Here is a 14,942-nt window from a genome sequence, read left to right on the forward strand (position 1 = left end):
CTCAAAATTAGACTTTTTCATTCAATATATTTGAATTATGATTTCCCTTCCCTCTATTCCCCCACTTCTTCTATTACCCTCCTGTCATCTGTATCTACATTCTTCTGACTCTTACTAGAAAACAAACAGTCATCTAAGGGATAAAAATAAAATGAAAATTAATGAGCTGGAGTAGAACAAAACAAGCAGATAGAAAAGAGCCAATACAAGGTACAAGAATCAGGTACAGACAGAGAGACCCAGAGTTCCATTCACACACTCAGGAATTCCATGGAATCATAAAACCAGGAAAAATATATACACAAAACAAACAGGGTAAAGATTAATAACTAAATAAGCAAATAACAAAAAGAAAAAGACAATCTGAAGAAAAAGTCCTGACCCATTATGAAACTAGGATACTCAAAAGATGATGTTCAGGTCCTTTAGTGCGTTATATGCAGTCTACCCTTAAATTAGTTTATGTAACCAGTGAGATTCCCTTGGAGAAAACTAAGTTTTCATTTTCAAATGATTATCCATTGGAGATAACTTCCAGTTTAGAGATAAAGTGATATTCAGGGCTTGGCCTCTTTCAAGGGCTAATTAGTAGGTAAGGAGATCTGTGAGATGCTGTCCTTTGAGCATGATACATTTGTGCCACTCAGGAACTCACAATAGTTACATCTATCTGAACAGACTCTATATAATATTGATCCTGCCTATTCAAAGGAACTAAGCACAGTGCTGGAGAATAGAAATTGATGTTGCCACGGGTTTCTTACCAGTGGTTACGTGTATAGCTTCATGCTCATGTTCACAGAAGAGGCTCAGGTTAAATCCAGGTGGTCATGAAGCAAAAAGATAAAATACATGCACGAGCTAAGGGGATTTGTTCTAAAAGTTATGTTGGTTGGGGCAGATAGGAGATTGGGAGTGTAGAGGGCTTCCATACATGTGCTGTCATGTATGGAATTGTCAAAGAATAACTTGGTTTCTTAAAACTTCCAAATGTAAACACTAAGTAGAGTTTGGCAGACATTCTTTCAAATCTGATCTTTGTTTTTTAAAATCGGGTATCATTGTGGAGCTCAAATTGACCTAGAACTCCCAGTGTTCTGTCTACTGCCTCCCATGCTCTTGTAGCAGGTTTACTCTACATTGACACAATTATAGAATATATGTAAATCTTCAGATTAGGAAGTTTGATTACATAATGCAATATTCTGTCATTTGTTTTTCATTTAATAATAAATCTTGAATACATGTACATGGACAATTTCTTCATGGAACACCATGCATTTAGCAAATGGTAGTATAATTGTTTGTTTAAATAATAATCTAATCGTGGCATTCAGATTATTTTCATTTTCATTAACTAAACTTCGCTACAGAAAATCAGCATGGACACTGACTCAGGCACTGTATTCAGTGGTAATTATTTACATTATATTTTTTATGAATTACAAAACACGTTGTTGGAATGTTGTCAAGGCTGTTAAGTAATGTAATACTTGTATAAATACTGTCAAATATCCATCTCAGAAGACTATAATAAGTACATATTGCCATCATTTTTATATGAAAGGACCCATTGTATACCATTCAAAATTAAATGATACATATATTTTAAAACGGCATCAGTCTCTGACTTCTGTCAGTTGTTGAATTAGGGGAATGATTGATGAAGTTGAAGCAGAGGGCAACCTCTGTAGGAAGACCAGTACTCTAAACTAATCCCAACCACTGAGATCTCCCAAACACTGAGCCACCAACCAGGCAGCATACACAAGCTGGTGTGATGCCCTAACACATATAGAGTACAGACTGCCTGATCTGGCCTAATCCTTGAGAGAATTGAGGCCACAGGGATTATGGTGCCTGGCAGGATCTGGGGAACATCTTCTTGGAGTCAGGGAAAGAAGGGGTGGAATGGGATGAGGAACGGTGGGAGGGGACCAGGAGAGTGTACAATGGAAGGAATATATATATAATAGTTTCACTCATAAATTCAAATGCTAGATTCTTTTAACATCTACATTGCATTTCAATCGTGATGTTTAGTGTTTTTGCTTACTGAACTGTGTAAGCATTAATGGTAAATTTACTCTTCATCCTATTTGCGAATTTTCTCCTTTCTTATTACATTGCAACAATTGTGTTTGCATATGTAGGAGGCTTACTATTGTGCAGAAAATAAATATGTGAATCTTTTTATTTTAATAGAATGTTATGTGTGAATGTCTATGTATAGATTTGTGCACATGAACACAGGCACCTGGTGAGACCAGAAGATGTCAGATCCCCTCGAGCTGCTTTCACAGCAGGTTGGAAGTGGCTTGATCGATGTTGGAAACTGAACGTGTTTGCGCTTAAGAGCAGTAAGTGCTCTTAAACACTAAGCAAATACTACATTACTTATTCCATAGTAAAATCTAATTATTTATAATTGTGTGATGTATTTCAGGGTATCTATGAATTTGAGACATCTTGCCACATTTTAATTTATATGAATACATTCAGGAATTATTTTTGCAGCTTTCTTTTCTTTATCATCGTAAGATGTGTTCGATTAAATATGTTATTATTATGCACTAAATCCTTCAAATGTTTACTTATAGAACGTTGGGTTAGTGTCTGTTTCTTTTCTCTGGAATGACTATATTAATTTTACAGTTTGCAGTTCTCTCTTTCTTTACACAATCCATCTGCTGTGTTTTTGCTTTCATATAGAATGAAGTAAAAGCCTTTTAGTTTTTCTTTGAGTAGTTAATGTACTAAGAAAATGTGTTGAATTTTCTATTTTAAGGTCAATACATTATTTCTTTAAAATGTTCCTAGAGTTTTGTTTTTTTCTTTTTCCTATTATAATTGTTCTCATTAGTCTCATTATTAATGTTCTGTGTAAGCTTTTATGTGTTCTGGTCATGCAGTAAATATAGGAGTCTTCCAAACATTTACGTGTAGGTATCAAATTAAGTCCTTGCTTCTTTATTGCATGAAATTTTATCTGCTAAACCACCTCACGGGAACACAATATAACAGTTTAAGGTGACATATAGCTCCAGGCTGCTTTTATATACACAATGTTTTCATCATTTGGCTTTTAATAAATATATTTCATTATTCTAATATATTTTATTTTCCATGTCCATTTGGTAACTCTAGTATTCTTATTTTAATATTTAATTAATAATTTACTCATAATTATTATGCACTTGATACCTAGGTAATATGAAATTATCTTAGATATAATTTATACATGCAATTAGTTACCTGAAGCATGAAGTTTGGTACATAACTTTGTTCATTATTACTATGCATTTGCATAAAACAGAGAATATTTCATCATCACAATCCTGATGCCAATTTTACGTAGTATGACAGCTAATAACTATCTGTGACATTTAATGACTTAAAAGGATTTAGGATTATATTGTTAAATGATATTTCCCCAACATCAACTAAATAGATTTTGTTTTGCTTCAATTAATTAAACGTGCTATAGCAGGAAAATTTTAATTTCCTTTTTTTAGTTAAGACTAAATTTAACTTTTACATCCTTCTGCCTATCAGAAAGTCAACATTCATATACAAGAAGATGTGCCAGGCACAGGTCAAATTTCTAGTATATCATGTAATTACAATCACCAGTCTTGTCATTTTCAAGTAATTGTTAATATCATGCCTGTAAAACAAAATGAACAACATGTCAGGATAACCATAAGGGCAGTGCAGTGGCACAAATAGCTTGATGATAGCCAACAGCTATCTAATTTTGTTTAAGTCCTGATCAATGAACATGGATGGTACTGGTAATTTACCCACATATATAAGGCTATTGAAGCTGTGGTTATGGGGGAGAATGTACAGCCCTTTACTTACTTAAGCCAGTATCATACCTAAAAACAATCAAAGCCATGTGTCCTTATATACAGAATTAATTACAGTCTCTGAAACAAAGATCACAGTAAAAATCTCAGCCATTCAAAATGCAGGATAGAAATTTCAAGCCCAGTCTCAATGGCTCTATCTACAAAATGTCACTTGATTCAAGTTTGAGGAACATTACAGAAGAGGGGCAAGAAGATTGTAAGAGACTAAAGTTTACTATGAGATGGTGTCTCAAAGTAACACCAGAAATTACACTTATAGCATCTCACTAACATGACTGCCTAAACAACAGCTGAGGAAGAGAGGGAATGGGGAAGAATGGAAGTTTAGTTTTCTTTCTGTTTCAATTCCTCCTCCTCCTCCTCCTCTTCCTCCTCCCCTCCTCCTCCTCCTCCTCCCTCCTCCTCCTTCTTCTTCTGCTTCCTTCTCTTCCTCCTCTTCTTCCTCTTCCTCTTCTTCCTCTTCCTCCTCTTCCTCCTCTTCTTCCTCCTCTTCCTCCTCTTCTTCCTCCTCTTCCTCCTCCTCCTCCTCCACCTCTCTCTCTCTCTCTCTCTCTCTCTCTCTCTCTCTCTCTCTCTCTGTCTCTTTGTTGGATATTTCCTGTTTACATTTCGAATGTTATTCCCTTTTCCAGGTTTCTAGTCCATAAGCCCCTTAACCTTTCCCCCTACCCTTCTATAAGGGAGTACACATCTCCACCCACGGCCTCCCCACACCTCCCCACTTTCCCCTACACTAGTATTCCAACCTTGTCAGAAAAAAGTGTTTCTCATTCAATTGTTTTTCAGCAAGACCATCCTTTGCTACATGCAGTTGGAACCATTGGACAGTCCATGTATAGTCTTTCTGTTGTGGTTTGGTCCCTGGAAGCTCAGGTTAGTTAGCATTGTCATTATTATGGGGTTGCAAATCCCTTCAGGACTTTCAATCCTTTCTCTAATTCCTCCAACTGGGGTCTGATTCTTGGTTCAGTGGTTTGGTGATGTATTGCCTCTGTATTTGACATATTCTGGCTGTGTCTCTCAGGAGGGATCAATATCCAGTCATTGTCAGCCTGCACTTCTTAGCTTCATCCATCTTATCTACATTTGGTGCTCTATATGTATGGGCTATATATGGGCCAGGCACTGAATGGCAGTTCCTTCAGTTTCTGTTATAAACTTTCCCTCCTTATCCCCTCCCATGGGAATTTTGGTTCCCCTTTTAAAGAAGGAGTGAAGCATCTGCATTTTACTCATCCTTCTTGAGTTTCATGTGGTCTGCGTATTACATGATGGGTAATTCAAGGTTTTTGGATAATATCTACTAATCAATGAAAGCATCCAAGTGTGTTTTTCGTGATTGAAGAATCTCACTCAGGATGATATTTTCTAGTTCATTCCATTTGCCTATGAATTTCATGAAGTCATTGTTTTGATAGCTGAGTAATATTCTGTAGTGTAGTTGCACCATATTTCTGTATCCATTCCTCTGTTGAAGGGCATCTGGGTTCTTTCCAGATTCTGGCTATTTTAAATAAGACTGCTATGAACATAGTTGAATATATTTCTCTGTTGTACATTGGACCATCTTTTTGGTATATGCCCAAGAGAGGTATAGCTGGGTCCTAAGTTCATGGAATGTCAAATATTCTGAGGAACCTTCAGACTGATTTACCAAAGGGTTGTACCAGTCTGCAATTCCACCAACAATGGAGGAGTCTTACTCTTCCTCCATATCCTTGCCAGCATCTGCTGTCACCTGAGATTTATATGTTAGCCATTCTGACTCGTGTAAGGTGGATTCTCAGATTTCTTTTGATTTGAATTTCCCTGAAGACTAAGTATGTTGAATATTTATTTAGTTGTGTCTTGGCCATTCGATAACATTCAGCTGAGAATGTTTTCTAACTCACTGTACCCCATTTTTAATAGGATATTTTTGCTTTCTAGAGTCTAACTTCTGAAGTTCATTTTATATTTTGGATATTAACACTCTCAGATATAGGATTGGTAAAAATTTTTTCCCAATATTTTGGTTACAGTTTTGTCCTAATCACAGTGTCTTTTGGCTTACAGAAATTTTGCTGGTTTATGAGGTCCTATTTGTCAATTCTTGATCTTAGAGCATAAGTTAATGGTAATTTTTCAGCAAATTGTCTCCAGTGGCAATGTGTTCAAGACTCTTCCCCACCTTTTCTTCTGTTAGTTTGAGTGTATCTGGTTTGATGTGTAGGTCCTCGATTCACTTGTACTTAAGCTTTGTACATGGTCATAAAATGGGATAATTTGCATTCTTCTACATGATGACTTCTAGTTGAACCAGCACTATTTTTGGAAAATGCTATGTTTTTCCTTTGGATGGTTTTATCTCCTTTGTCAAATATCAAATGATAGGTATGTGGGTTCATTTCTGGGTCTTCAATTCTATTACACTGGTCTATCCATCTGACTCTGTACCAATACCATGTAGTTTTTACCACTATTGCTCTGTAATACTGCTTGGGTCCAGGGGTGATGATTCCCCCAGGAGTTCTTTTATTGTTGAGGATAGTTTTAGCTATCCTGGCTTTTTCTTATTCTGAATGAATTTGCAAATTGCTCTTTCTATCTCTATTAAAGAAGTGAGTAGGAATTTTGATGGAGATTGCATTGAATGTGTACATTGCATTTGGCAAAATGGTCTTCTTTACTATATTAATCCTGTCAATCCATGAGCATGGAAGCTCTATCTATCTTCTGAGATCTTCCTCAGTTTCTTTCTTCAGACATTTGAACTTCTTGTCATACAGATCATTTACTTGCTTGGTTAAACTTACACCAAGACATTTTATATTATTTGAAATTTTTGTGGAGCATGTGATTTCATTATTTTCTTTCTCAGCCTGTTTATCCATTGAGGAGAGTAAGGCTCCTGGTATGTTTGAGTTAATTTTATATCCTGACACTTTGCTGAAGTTATTTATCAGGTTAAGAAGTTCTCTGGTGGAACTTTTGGGGTTACTTAAGTATATACTATCCTATCATCTGCAAATAGTAATATTTTCATATCTTCCCTTCCAATTTGTATCCGTCTGACTCCTTTTTGTTGTCTGGTTTCTCTGACTATGACATGGAGTCCAGTATTGAATAAGTAGGAAGAGAGTTGGGCAGGATTGTCTAGTCCCTGATTTTAGTGGGATTGGTTTATGTTTCTTTCCATTTAGTTTGATGTTAGCTACAGGTTTGCTGTATATTTTTTCCACTATGTTTTAAATGAGCCTTCAATTCGTGATTTTTCCAGAACTTTTATCCACAAGGGTTGTTGAATTTTTTTCAAATGCTTTCTCACCATCTAATGAAATGATCATGTGCTCCTTATCTTTGAGTATGTTTACATGATGGATTACATTTATGAATTTTCCTATATTAAACCATCCCTCCATCCCTGGGTTCAAGTCTACTTGATCCTGTTGGATGATTTTTTTATGTATTCTTAGATTTGGTTTGCAAGAATTTTATTGAGTATTATTTCATCAATATTCATAAAGGAAATTGGTCAGAAGTCCTCTTTCGGTAATGATTTTTTGTGGGGGTTTGGTTTAAAAGTAATTGAGGATTCATATATGGAATGTGATAGTGCCCAGTCTCTCCAATTTTGTGGAATAATTTGGACAATATTAGTATGAGATCTTCTAAGAAGGTCTGATAGAATTCTGGACTAAACCCATCTTGACCTGGGCTTTGTTTTGTTGGGAGATTTTAATATCTGCTTCTATTTCTTCAGGAGTTATGGAGTTAATTAGATAGTTTATTTCTTCCTGATTTAACTTTGTTACCTGGTATCTGTCTACAAAATTGTCCATTTCCTTTATATTTTACACTTTTGTTGAATATAGGCTTTTATAGTAGAATCTGATTTTTTATAGTAGAATCTGATTTTTTTTATTTCTTCACATTCTGTTGTTATGTCTCCCTTTTCATTTCTGATTTTTTTTATAATTTGGATACATTCTCTTTGACCTCTGATAAGTTTGGCTAAGTGTTTATCTATCTTATTGTTTTTCTTAAAGAAACAGCTCCTGGTTTTGTTGATTCTTTGTATCGTCCTTTCATTTCTACTTCCTTGATTTCAGATCTGAGTTTGATAATCTCCTGCTTTCTCCCCGTCTTGGCTTTAATTAGTTCTTTTTTTTTCTAGAGCTTTTACATGTGCTATCAAGCTCCTGACATATGCTCTCTCCAGTTTCTTTTCACTAGCACTTAGGTCTATAAGTTTTCCTCTTAGCTCTGCTTTCATTATGTCACATATGTTTGGGAATGTTGTATCTTCATTTTCATTAATTTCTAAGAAATCTTTAATTTCTTTCTTTATTTCTTCCTTGACCAAGTTGTCATGGAGTAAAGCATTTTTAAACTTCAATGTATATGTGGGCTTTCTGTTATTATCGTTATTGTTGAAGACCAGTCTTAGTGTGTGGTGATCTGATAGAATGCATGGGATTATATCTATCTTCCTGAATCTGTTAAGGTTTGTTGAGGGGCCGATTATGTGTTTAATTTTAAAGAAGGCTCCCTGAGGTTATGAGAAGAATGTACATCCTTATATTTTAGGATGGAATGTTCTTTAAATATCTGTTAAATCCATTTGGTTCATAACTTCTATTACTTCCTCTACATCTCTGCTTAATTTTTGTTTCCAAGATCTCTCCAAAAATCAGGGTGGGTTGTTGAAATCTCCTACTATTATCATGTCAGGTGCAATGTGTGCTTTTAGCTTTAGTAAGGTTTTTTTGTGAAACCTCAGGATTTCTCATGAATCATTTTTATTGCACAAATTCAAATGTAAATATAGCCTTCTGTTTCTTGAGTTGATATTCTGGAAATTTAACTAGAAGAGGCAAGGCCTCACTCTCTAAATAGAGAGCTACCTATACAAATACTGAATGTACTAATGAAAGAAGTTGCTTTAGAAATATTTCAAATTGAAAAAGTAGTCATTATTCTGTGCTGACTGTGGTAAGGTTGTTTATTTGTTTTTGTTTGTTTGTTTGTTTGTTTGTTTTAATTTAACGTGGAGAAATATTTATAGTACACCAAAAAAGTGTGAAATGCATCACAATAGAATCCTATGCATTCCAGCATTTTTTCTACAAAGCAGAGTCCACTGAATGATCAAGTATGTACAATAGCACTCATCCTTCATATTTGTCAGAGCTTTAAGTCTATCCTATGTTCTCTACACTTACATTTTTATAACTTTTGTTTGAATGGGTCTGATCTAATATAATATATGTAATAAGCTATTATACCTGACTATATCCCTTGCCCCCATGAGAAAACCATGTATTGTTTTTCTTTTTTTGTTGTTCCTGTTTTTTTGGGGAGCTGTGTTTTTCATTATCAGAAAGAGAAAATTAATCTAGTGATCAATTAGCAAATAGAAAAGAAAATTATGTATTATGGTGAGAAATTCCCCCAAAATAGAGTGTACAGAAAGATAAATCTAAAGTGTTTGTGGGTAGACATGCACAAATGCTCATGACCCATGTAGCTGACAAGCATTCCGCACCCGATCAACTTAAGTGATTTGGGAAATTAACTTATTCACACAGAAGAAAAATTAAGAGGAATACTTTTTTTCTTAGCCATGTTTATAAGTAACCTAATGGTGAAACACATGACCTGTGGCAACATGAAAGCATAGAAGTGATTCGTTTGATCTGTTTTTCTGCAAAACATTGAAAACTACATAATGATAAGAATGGGTAAAAAATTCAAATACAGTCAGGGTTTTCTTGTACTTAATTTGAATGATTGCTTATACAGCATGTGAAACTGAACTCAGACCCATGATAAACCTTCTGCCTGAGCTTCATTAGTGCCAGGACTACAAGTTTGCACCAGCTTTGTAAATATTTGGACACTTGGCTCCATGCTTGGCACACTTTGGAAAGTATTAGATATGAAAATATGTGAGAATAAATCACTTCTATGCTTTGATTTTTGTGATTACAGAGAAAGGCTTTGACTCTGATGTAACTGAGTGTCTACAAGTGTTAAAAAATCAATATCTCTCATCTGCAAGAATCCTTCTAATGGCTTACTGCTCTCTCTTCCAGATGAGTGTCAATTGTGTCAACTGCTCTTTGTGGCAGGAAAAGGGCTTGTCTGTAAAATGTTTTGCAATTGCCAATAACTTTTAGGTTCCTGGAGAATGCTTCCTCCTGTTTTACCTCATTCTGCTTTCATAGCCTTTGCTATCTATACTACTCCATCTCTACACACCCCCATGTACTTCTTCTGGCGTACTTATGGAACCTGGAAATTGATTACACTGGCTCTGTCATACCCAAGATATGGAGAGCCGTGTAAGTGAGATCTGAGGAATCTCTCAGGAGGGATGTGCCACACAGAAGTTGTTCTTCACACTTTTTGGTATAACTGAGTGCTGCCTATTGGCAACCATGGCCTTTGGCCACTGTATGGCCGTGCTTCACTATGCAACCCAAATGTGTCATGAGTATGTGCCCCTTTGGCAATTGTTTCATGGGGAATAGGTTGCCTTGCAGGGTTGGGAAAAAAACTAATTGAGACCCTAATCTAACCACCCACAAGGAGTTGATAAATTCTTGGTCATCTTCCATACCACAGTGGTATCGATGCTGAACTCTATCATTTATAGCTTAATGAACCAAGAGGTCAAGGCACCACTGAGAAGAACTCTGGGTCTGAAGAAAGTTCTGATAATAAATAGGTAATTAAGGATCCCAAAGTGCTCTTTCCAAAAGGGGCAACATCTGTGAAAGAAAGAAAACAAAACCACTCTGCTCTTTCTTGATGTCTTGAAACAAACTTCAAGAAACATAACATTGTTTTAGAGTGTTGTCTTTATTCACCATCATGCTTAATTTCAAACAATTGTAAAGTATGCTTGCTATTAAATTACTTTAGTAGATTAGTCTATTACTTAAACATTTTCATCTGGGCCGTGTTTAAACCACATGCTGATGTCTCAGGGACCTTGAAATTTCTCTGTATCTATTTTTACCTACTTGGTAATCTTCCAGAAATTGTTTGTAAATGATGTCAGCTCGTTATGTTACAATTCCATATTCCTCAGTATATGTAAATTTATTGCATTGGACTGGAACTGCTGAGTAGTTTTCAGGACATTGAATTGTTAGACTCTGCTCTTTGTACCATTTGGTCAGTCCACACTTCAGCTCTGGGCACCCAGAGCCTACAATTTTGGAACAGGAGTAGTCTTTCCTCCACCTTTTGATTTCTATAGGGCAGTGGAAAAGAATTTCAGCCAGATGATTCTCAACATTATTTCAGGTAAACACACACACACACACACACACACACACAAACACACACACACACACACACACACACACACACTTAAACAAGCAAGCATGCACACATTATACAGGAATTGAAGTGGGTTTACAAGTGACAGAATGCAAATATAAAAGTTAGCTAGTGTTAGATAATTAGATTCAGGTTGCTATTTAACAAGAAAATAAAATAATATAAAATTATAATATTGAGTCTTATGAATATAATTAAAGAAAAATAAAATTCCATTTAAGTGTGCTGAAAATATGGAAGTCTTAAAAAATAACCATGACACTAAAACTACAGTATTGTTTTAGGCATGAGTCACCCAAACAGAAAGACAATAATTATATTCTCCTCTGACTCATTGTTCTGAGTCTACTTACATGCAGTAAGTACAACTCAGGTCAAAATGTTGGTAAAAAAATGACGAGATGTTGAAAGCAATGCATAAAGTATTGAAGAGACACACAGTCTTTCCATAGGCATTAAGTAATTCTCTTTTAACTTCTATTACTTTAAAAAGAAATACAAAAGAAAAATATATTAAAATATTTTAACTATGAGAGGAAAATAATTTAAAATAATTTCATTGCTCCATAATTGGGTGTTGTTAAGATGACAGGCATCCTCCTAATGTTTAACTGTGTTAAGCAAAGCAAGAAACACTTTTTGGTATCTGTGTCAAGTACGTATAATCTCAACCTAAAAGAGAAAAACCACTAGGCAAATCCAAATTTAGAGATATTCTAGCAAAGTTATTATTTATCTTCAAAGGTGTGGCCACAGAAGATAAAAAAAAGTAATGAATTATCACAGAATAGAATGACATAAGATATGTAATAACTAAATGTCAACTGGATTTCTGGATTGGATAATTTCATAGAAAGTGGACAGTTCTAGAAACATTATTGCTATGATTTGGTAAACCTACAAAGTTACTTTTAACATTTTTTTTCAATTTTCTAATTCTTTGAGAATTAGTCATTAGATTGATTAAAGTATATAAAATTTAGTAATTAGGTTTCGATGTAAAACCACACTGTTTCCTGTCAATTAAATCCGATTTTCCTGTATAGTTTGAATTCTGCTTTATTTTTGTATTTATTTATTTATTTAATTTATTTATGTCTCAAATTCTGTCCTCCTTCCTGTTTTCCCCCACAGAGTACCTTACCCAAAACACCATGCCTTTCTGATTTCTTCTTTCAAAAAGTCAAAACAACAGTAGTTATAAGGCATGTTCAGTCCCTGAATACCTGATCATTTGGCCATCCATTTGAAAATCTACAACAGTGATAATGCAGATATCAGGAAAAAGCATCATAAATGATATTCAAAAATTAAATATTCCAAAGTTATCAGCTATCGGCTTGACAAAACTGGAAGAATCCAAGAACAAAAATATCCTTGTAATGTACATAGAGAAAATTGATCAGACAAAAAGGAAAACAGATAGCAACCTTCCTGGATTCAACACAAGAGGGCATAAGTTCCTGTAGTATATTCTGTATGAGTTTATAGAGTTTATGGGCTAATACCTGGAAATGAACTCCTACGAAAGCCAACAACAAACTAACTAGAAGCTGCAATATTTATAAAAGCCAAACAAATATGTGGAAGTATTATTTTCAGCTCTATATGAGAATATAAATGTTTATTAATTTGTGTATTAATAAAATATTAATTTAATGACTGCCAATTTTTATTGCAAATTTTTAAATAAATAGATTTTAAGCTACTCATGTGATCATTAACTTTAGTGACTTTTAATGCATTACTGATCAATAAAGTGTTTTTTTTGACTGTGATTATCACTATGAATATTCAACAAAATCAAATTATGTGAACCAGGAACTGCTCTTCTGTTTTCTATTTTTTTGTTGTACAAATGTAAGAGGTTTACCTGCTATTTCCCGTGTGCAACACATCCATGCATAATGTCCAAGAGGTTGAAGAGGTTGTGAGATTCTGTGATGCTGAAATTACAGCCACTTGTGAACTCTCACTCGGGAGCTAGGGTTCGGTCCTGGGTTCTCTGGAAGAACAGATAGTGCTATTAATCACAGAATCGTTTCTTAATTTTCAGCAAACACCATTTCTTTGTTAATATAGTGCCTAAGGTGTCCTGTCTTCTGTATAGGCAACTGTTTTCTCAAATGTGATAATTTAATGTTAAACACACATCCACTTTCTTCTTACCTTCATATATATATATATATGTATATATATATATATATATATATATATGTATATATATATGTATATATATGTATATATGTATATATATATATATATATTCACACAAACACACATACACACAGAATCACACACACAGTCACACACAGAGACACATGCACTACTGCTCTTACCTTCAAGTTTACTTACATACTTACTTACTTTCTTACACACACATACACACACACACACACACCTGCTTCTTATCTTCAAGTAGATTTAGTTATTTTCACATTCATTTGTTTATTTATTCACTTTACATGTTGCACACTGCCCCCCCCCAATTCACTCCTCTCACAATTCTTTCCCCAGCACTTTCTCCTCTCAGCAGGAGGGGAACCCTCGGGTATCTCCTCACCTTGCATATCTAGTCTCTGTAATCACATCATCTGACTCTGAGGCCAGACACAGCAACCTAGATGGATAGGGGTGGGGAGGTAGAGGTAATATCCAGAAAGGCAGAGAGCTGGGGTAAGAGATGCCCATGAATCAATGGGGGTTTCCTTAGCTGAGACTCAACGCCTCAGTGATATGGACCTGAAGCAGTCATCTCCTGTAGCCAGAGAGCAAACAAAATGGAGTGATAGAGACACAAACTTTTGACCCAAAATTTATTCTGACCACAAGAAATGAAAGGGCCGTGCATAGAGCACAGAGTGAGGAATGATCATCCAATGGTTAGTGCAGATTAAGGCCCACCCCATGGATGAGCACCAATCCGTGACACTATTAAAGACACTCTGTTATGCTTGGAGAAAGGAGACTATCATGGCTTCCCTCTGAGAGACTCCACTAAGCTGCTGACTCAGACAGAAGCAGACATCCACTAGCAAAACCACAGGTGGAGCTCGGGGACTCTGATGGAAGAAGAGAATGAAAAGAATTATGGACTCTAAGGGCATGGCACTCCATAGGCTTTGTCTTCATGTGGGTACCAAACAACTAGAATTGGGCTTTCCCAAAACATGTTGTCTGTAAAATGGGATATATGTGCCTTTAAAATTCATTTATTTATTTACTCACTTTACATCCCAATATCGGTGCTCCATCTTCCAGGTACGCCAACACGCATTGTCGGGAAAACCCGTGAAAAGACAAAGCTACACATTTCCTACCTATGTTCTGGGGGCTCAATGTCAGACCATGTTCACTCTCTGGTTGGTGGTTCAGTCTTTGGCAATCCCCAAGAGTCCCAGTGAGTTGACTCTATTGGTCTTTCTGTTGAGTTGCTCATATCAACTGGGCATCAATTCTTCACCTGTTTTTTATTTTTTTTAAAGACTCCCCAAGCTCCAGCAAATGTTTGGTGGTGAATCTTTACACTTCTTTCTCTCAGCTGTTGGGTGGAGTCACTCAGAGGACAGTTATGCTAGGAATCTGTCTGTAAGCATGATAGGGTATCTTTAATGTGTCAGGGATCAGTGCTTGCCCATGGGGTAGGTCTCAATCTGTGCTAATCATTGGTTGAATGTTCCTTCCATGTCTGCTGTATCTATCTTTGTCTCTGAAGATGTTGTAGGCTGTGTTCAT

The sequence above is a fragment of the Rattus norvegicus genome (assembly GCF_036323735.1).
Source record: "Rattus norvegicus strain BN/NHsdMcwi chromosome Y unlocalized genomic scaffold, GRCr8 chrY_unlocalized_1, whole genome shotgun sequence".
NCBI lineage: Eukaryota > Metazoa > Chordata > Mammalia > Rodentia > Muridae > Rattus > Rattus norvegicus.